The sequence below is a fragment of the Nomascus leucogenys genome, chromosome 16, assembly GCF_006542625.1.
Source record: "Nomascus leucogenys isolate Asia chromosome 16, Asia_NLE_v1, whole genome shotgun sequence".
Classification (NCBI taxonomy): domain Eukaryota; kingdom Metazoa; phylum Chordata; class Mammalia; order Primates; family Hylobatidae; genus Nomascus; species Nomascus leucogenys.
The window spans coordinates 79550547-79556546 of record NC_044396.1 but is presented as its reverse complement, the minus strand read 5'-3'; the positions used below and the strand labels follow the sequence as shown (position 1 = coordinate 79556546).

The window sequence follows — 6000 nt, the reverse complement described above, 5'->3', positions numbered from 1 at the left end:
CTTTTGGAGACTAAGGGAGCTTGACTGTATGCAAGTTAGCAATAAGGACTGACTACTGGATTAGGTGGACCACGTGGATATCAGCTTGTGGTGGCCTTTTGGGATCTTCTGATCTCACTCAGAGTAGAAGCCTAAGTCCTCACTATGACCTAGGAAGCCCTCTGTGATCTGTGCCTGCAGATCTATGACTTCACCTCTAACTAGTCCCCCTCACTTGCTTAACCTCCTTCCTCAACGGCCTCTCCGCTGGCTCCTTGAACCACCCCAGGCCCTTTGCACCTGCTATTCCCTCTCCTCAGCATGCTCTGCCCCAGACAATTGCAGTGCTAACTTCTTACTTCCTTCAGGTTTCACTCAGAAATGACTTTCTCAGTGGGGTCTCCCATGACCATTCTATTTAAGATTTCAAGTACTTTGCCAGCATTTCACTTCCCCTCCCTTGATCTTTTCTTCCAAGCACTCACTGCCCTCTCGCATACTGTATCTTTTACTTATTTATCTTGTTCAGTTTCTGCCTGCCTCACCACAGTGTACATTTCACAAGGGCAGGGATTTTGTCTGTTTTGTTGACTGCTGTAGCCCTGGCATCTTGAGCAGTGCCAGCACCTGGTAGCATTAAATAAATATTTACTGAATGAATGAGTGGCTTCATGCTTAAAAGCAAGAAGAGAGACCTTCATAGAGAAGTAGGAAAATGAAATGTTGCACAAATAAAGGGCCATGTAATGAGAGAGAGAGAGAGAGCAAGAGAAAGAGGTGAGATGCTGACAGATTTTCCAAAAACATTCCAGTTCCCACTTCCCATCTTTCATGAACCAGGATTTTTACTTCCTATCCATGGGCTATCCCTACAAATTCCATTTTCTTAAGCTACTGTAATTGGGCTTGTCTTTATCACTACCAAAAATCTCTAAGCAAAAAAAAAAAAAAAAAAAAAAAATAGAGTCAGACTAGAAGATGCTAATTGTTTTCTCAATACCCAGTGTGTCTTTGGAGAATGGGGTTCTCATGTAGCCAACAGTTTTGTGGGTTCTCTTCCGTGTTTCCTTTCTTGAATAACTAGGTCACAGACAGCTGGTGTTTCCCATGTGGCAAAGGGAGCACACACAGAAATCCCCACCTCCTCTCTCTTTGCTTTTCAAGCCCTGCTGAATGCCTCCTAATGATTTCATCTGCTCAGAGGTCTGCTGGCTTTTCCACTCTCGTAGAAGCTGGTGGCGCCGGGGGCTGATGCATGCTCTGACTACTGACTTGAAACATGCTTTGATGAATTAGTGCAACTCGGCCAGCCATTTACTTTAAATTTTACCCTTGGTTCTTCCTCTAGCAAACAATTAAGGAGCAGCAGTGGCTTCCTGCAGGGGAGACCAATGCCTTCTGTCCTCTGCGGAAACAGCTTGGCATTCTTCCAATTGATGAATGGCATGGACCAGGAGCACCAGTTATCTTCAGCTTCTAAGCATCCGAATAAATAAACATACAAGTGCATAACATAAAACAAATTCAAATTACAAATGAGAAAACCAATCTAGGTTACCGGCAAGTCCTATGACTTGATGTGGAGGCCTGGAAGTACATCCTTGAACATTGCAATGCAGTGAGCCAAGGAAAGATGAGAGGCCACATGAATAACTGGGCCAGTGACAAGACACATGTCCTCCTCCTTGTGGGGTGAGTAGCCCAGTCCAACCCCAAAAGCTCCTGAGTAAGAGGAAAATGTCTCTTTAACAGTATTAAGGGACAATTTATTATGTGTATCCTTCCAGGGAAGCACAATGTCAGTAAAGGCCCATTGCATTTGCATTATTTCCAGACAACAGCAGCAGCAGAAAGGGACACTGATTTATTTCAGAGCGAGCACAGGTGAATTTAATGTCTGTTGGGACTGAGCCAGGGAGAATTTAACCCGTTCTGAGTCTTTCTAATGCTTTAGGGGGAACCATAGGTTTTTGGAATGGTTCTATTGGCTTCTTTGGTCAAATTCAGTGTCCCCAAGCCTGTGCTTCTCAATCGCTTGGTAATAAAAGCTCTTACAGGGTGGAGGGGAGAGAAAAAAATATGTTTAAAAACAGAAAATCTGGTCTTATGCCCTGGCCATGTTAATTTCTTTCTGTGTGACCTGGGCAAATAATTTAATCTTTTTACGACTCAGTTATCTCTTTTGAAAAATGGGTGTAATAATGCTCCCTGCAGGATTTTAATGAAAATCAACTAAGCAAATGTATTAATGAGTGACTTGTATAATGAATTGTATAAATGACATTGTTTTGGTGTGATATCAATTTGGGATTCCTGGGACACAAACAGAAGTTTAGGTATTATCTTCAGGTATGGTGTCTTGGCTAGCTTAGCTAGCAGAGAGCTTTTTTACCAGAAGAATCATTCAGTGGGAGGTAAAACAGTTACTCTTTGAATTTTGGAATTAGAGTTACGAAATTCAAAAGGTCATGGTAGAAAGTGTCTTGGAGACATCTCTTCCAAGCTTCTGTTTTGGCAGATGGAAAAACTGAGGCTTAGGGAAGCAAAGTAGACTGTAAACATCTTGGAGGATGAGGTCAATCTTAATTATCTTTGGTTGTTGTTTCTTATCAGTATACACCAGAATACCCTGCATCCAGAGAATGCTCAAAAAGTGTTGGTGGAAATGACAGAATTCCATCACCATTAAACACAACTAGTGTTGCGGTTGACAATGGTAGGTTGGAGTATTTTCTCTTCTGATCCAGATTAGATCAGAATTTGATATTGTTTTAATATTAAACCTTGAAAGGAATGCGTTTACTGGTCAACTGAGGCGTCTTGAAAAGGGACATGACCCCTATAAAGCCAGAAACATCCTGGTAAATCCTCTAGTTTCAACTTCTGACAGAAACTCCTTGAAGTCTTAAAGAACAGTTCCTTTTATTAAACCTTCATACAATTTTAACTTACACAGTAGCACACAGTTACAAAATGTTACCCAATACATTACCTTATTTAATTCTCCTAATGATCTGGTGAAGTAGGCATTATTATTTCCATTTCTCAGAGTAAGAAATTGAGGCTCTGAGAGTCTGAGTGATGACCCAAGGATGTATAGGCACTGTCAGGACTGGAACTTGAACCCAGAACTCTTGATTTAAGTGTATTTCATTAACACTACCTTGTAAAGTACCAAGTAGAATAGATATCCCTTGAGCCTGTTTCTTCCTTCCTCCTTTTTCTCTCCCCTTCTTTCCCTTGTTCCTCTCAAGGCACTGAAGCAGGTGAAAAATCAATACAGCAGCTTCTGTCTTTAAAGAGTTTGCAGCCTCCTCAAGAGGGTTTACAGGTAAAAAAGGTAATTCTAAATGCAGAGGATCTTTATTACACACTAACCCTGATTGAACACAGCCCAAAAGCGTTAACTGACCTGCCTGGAAGATGGGAAAGAGAGATAAAACACAGTCCAAGATACAGCTGGTGCTGGAAAAAGAAATCGCTGAAATCCCAAAACACCCCTTTCAAAATATCTAGGCTTTCAAAGCCGTGTCTTTCCTTCTCCCCTCTCTTAGATGTGATGAATGAGAGATGTGTGTGTGTGACACATCCAACTGGAATCTGCAAATCGCTGATCCTTTAAAACCTATTTTTGTAAATACCAATAAAACAAGTCTTGACGCTTGTTCCTGAGTTCAGGGAATTCATTCGACCTGGAGCCCTGGAGGAGGAAAGCTATTCCCTAGGAATTTTTGCCCTTTCAGGTATCTCACCTGAAACTGAAACTCGTCTCTCACTCTTCCCTTTTTCTGCCTTTCTTTGATTCAGAGCCTGTAATCCCTTCTGGTTTTCCTCCTTTGTCTGCCTACACTTTGTCTAAGCAACAGAATAGTTTAGTTTGCCAAATGAATAATACCACAAAGTGTTGAAGTCTGGAAATAATGCCTCATGGGCACTCCATAACTATTTGTTTAATGAATAAATGAATCGGTGAATAAATGAATGAATAATGGCCAAGTTCAAATACTGGCTCTATCATTTACCAGGTGCCCAACTTTAAGACAGATATTTAACCTGTTTGTGCCTCAATTTCTTATCCATCCATATTGTGTATAGGAGATTATAAAAATGAATATACAAGCACACCTTGAGATATTGTGGGTTTGGTTACAGACCACTGCAACAAAGCAAATATTGCCATAAAGCAAGTCACGTGAAGTTTTTGGTTTTCCAGTGCATATAAAAGTTATGTTTACACGCTGTAGTCTACTGTGTGTGAAATAGCATTATGTCTAAAGCATGTACACATCTGATTTTTTTAACTTTTTGAGACTGAGTCTCAGTCTGTCACCCAGGCTGGAGTGCAGTGATGCGATCTCGGCTCACTGCAGCCTCCACCTTCCAGGTTCAAGTGATTATCCTCCCTCGGCCTCCCAAGTAGTTGAGATTACAGAGGTGCATGCCATCACACTCAGCTAATTTTTAAAAACTTTTTTTTTTTTTTTTTTTTTTTAAGTAGAGGTGGGGTCTCACCATTTTGGTCAGGCTGGTCTCAAACTCCTAAACTCAAGTGATCCTCCCGTCTCGGCCTCCCAAAGTGCTGGGATTACAGGTGTGAGCCACCATGCCCATTCTTAAATGTACACATCTTAATTAAAAAAATATTTTATTGCTGGCCGGGCGCGGTGGCTCATCCCTGTAATCCCAGCATTTTGGAAGGCCGAGGCAGGAGGATCACCAGAAGTCAGGAGTTCTAGCCTGGCCAATATGGTGAAACGTTGTCTCTACTAAAAATACAAAAATTAGCCAGGTGTGGTGGTGGGCGCCTGTAGTTCCAGCTATTTGGGAGGCTGAGGCAGGAGAATCACTTGAACACAGGAAGCAGAGGTTGCAGTGAGACGAGATCATGCCACTGCACTCCAGCTTGGGCAACAGAGTGAGACTCCATCTCACACACACACAAAAAAACCTTTATTGCTAAATAATAAACTTGGGCCTTCAGCAAATCATAATCTTTTTTGCTGATGGAGGGTCTTGTCTCAATGTTGATTGCTGCTGACTGATCAGGGTGGTGGTTGCTGAAGGTTGGATAGCTATGACAATTTCCTAAAATAAGACAAGAATGAAATTTAGTGCATTGATTGACTCTTCTTTTTACAAAAGATTTCTCTGTAGCTTGCAATGCTGTTTAACAGCACTTTACCCATAGTATTACAGATCTTTCATAATTGAAGTCAATCTTCTCAAGCCCTACTGCTGCTTTATAAACTAAGTTGATTGTAGTGAATCTTTTGTTGTCATTTCAACAATGCTCACAACATCTTCACTGGGAATGGATCCCATCTCAAGAAACTATTTTTTTTTTTTTTTTTTTTTTTTTTTTTTTTTTTTGAGATGGAGTCTTGCTCTGTCACCCAGGCTGGAGTGCAGTGGCCCGATCTCGGCTCACTGCAAGCTCCGCCTCCCGGGTTCACGCCATTCTCCTGCCTCAGCCTCTCTGAGTAGCTGGGACTACAGGCGCCCGCCACCACGCCCGGCTAATTTTTTTGTATTTTTAGTAGAGACGGGGTTTCATTATGGTCTCGATCTCCTGACCTCATGATCCGCCCGCCTCGGCCTCCCAAAGTGCTGGGATTACAAGCGTGAGCCACCGCGCCCGGCCCTCAAGAAACTATTTTTTATTATTATTATTTTTTTTTTGCTCATAAGAAGCAACTTCTCATCCACTCAAGTTTTATCATGAGGTTGTAACAATTCTGTCACATCTTCAGGCTCCACTTCTAATTCTGATTATCTTGCTGTTTCTACCACATCCACAGTTCTTGCCTCCACTAAAGCTTTCAAAGTCATCAATGAGGGTTAGAATCCACTCCTTTTAAACTCCTATTAATGTTGATATTTTGACTTCTTCCCATGAATCACAAATAGTCTTAATGACCTCTAAAGTGCTGAATTCTTTCCAGAAAGTTTTCAATTTAATTTGCTCAGATTCATCAGAGGACTCACTATCTATGGCAACTGTAGCCTTATAACATGTATTTC

At 41.5% G+C, this 6000-nt stretch overlaps 1 long non-coding RNA gene across 1 annotated transcript in view; it reads left to right on the top strand.

Moving 5' to 3' along the window:
* The first annotated feature begins 255 nt into the window (after positions 1–255).
* The window catches only part of LOC101176139, a 187560-nt gene continuing 181815 nt past the window's right edge, over positions 256–6000 (top strand). Inside the window, exons 1-4 of the long non-coding RNA XR_001115920.2 lie at positions 256–756; positions 1328–1671; positions 2593–2695; positions 3234–3319. This is a non-coding gene — a long non-coding RNA (uncharacterized LOC101176139). The remainder of the gene's footprint in view (positions 757–1327; positions 1672–2592; positions 2696–3233; positions 3320–6000) is intronic.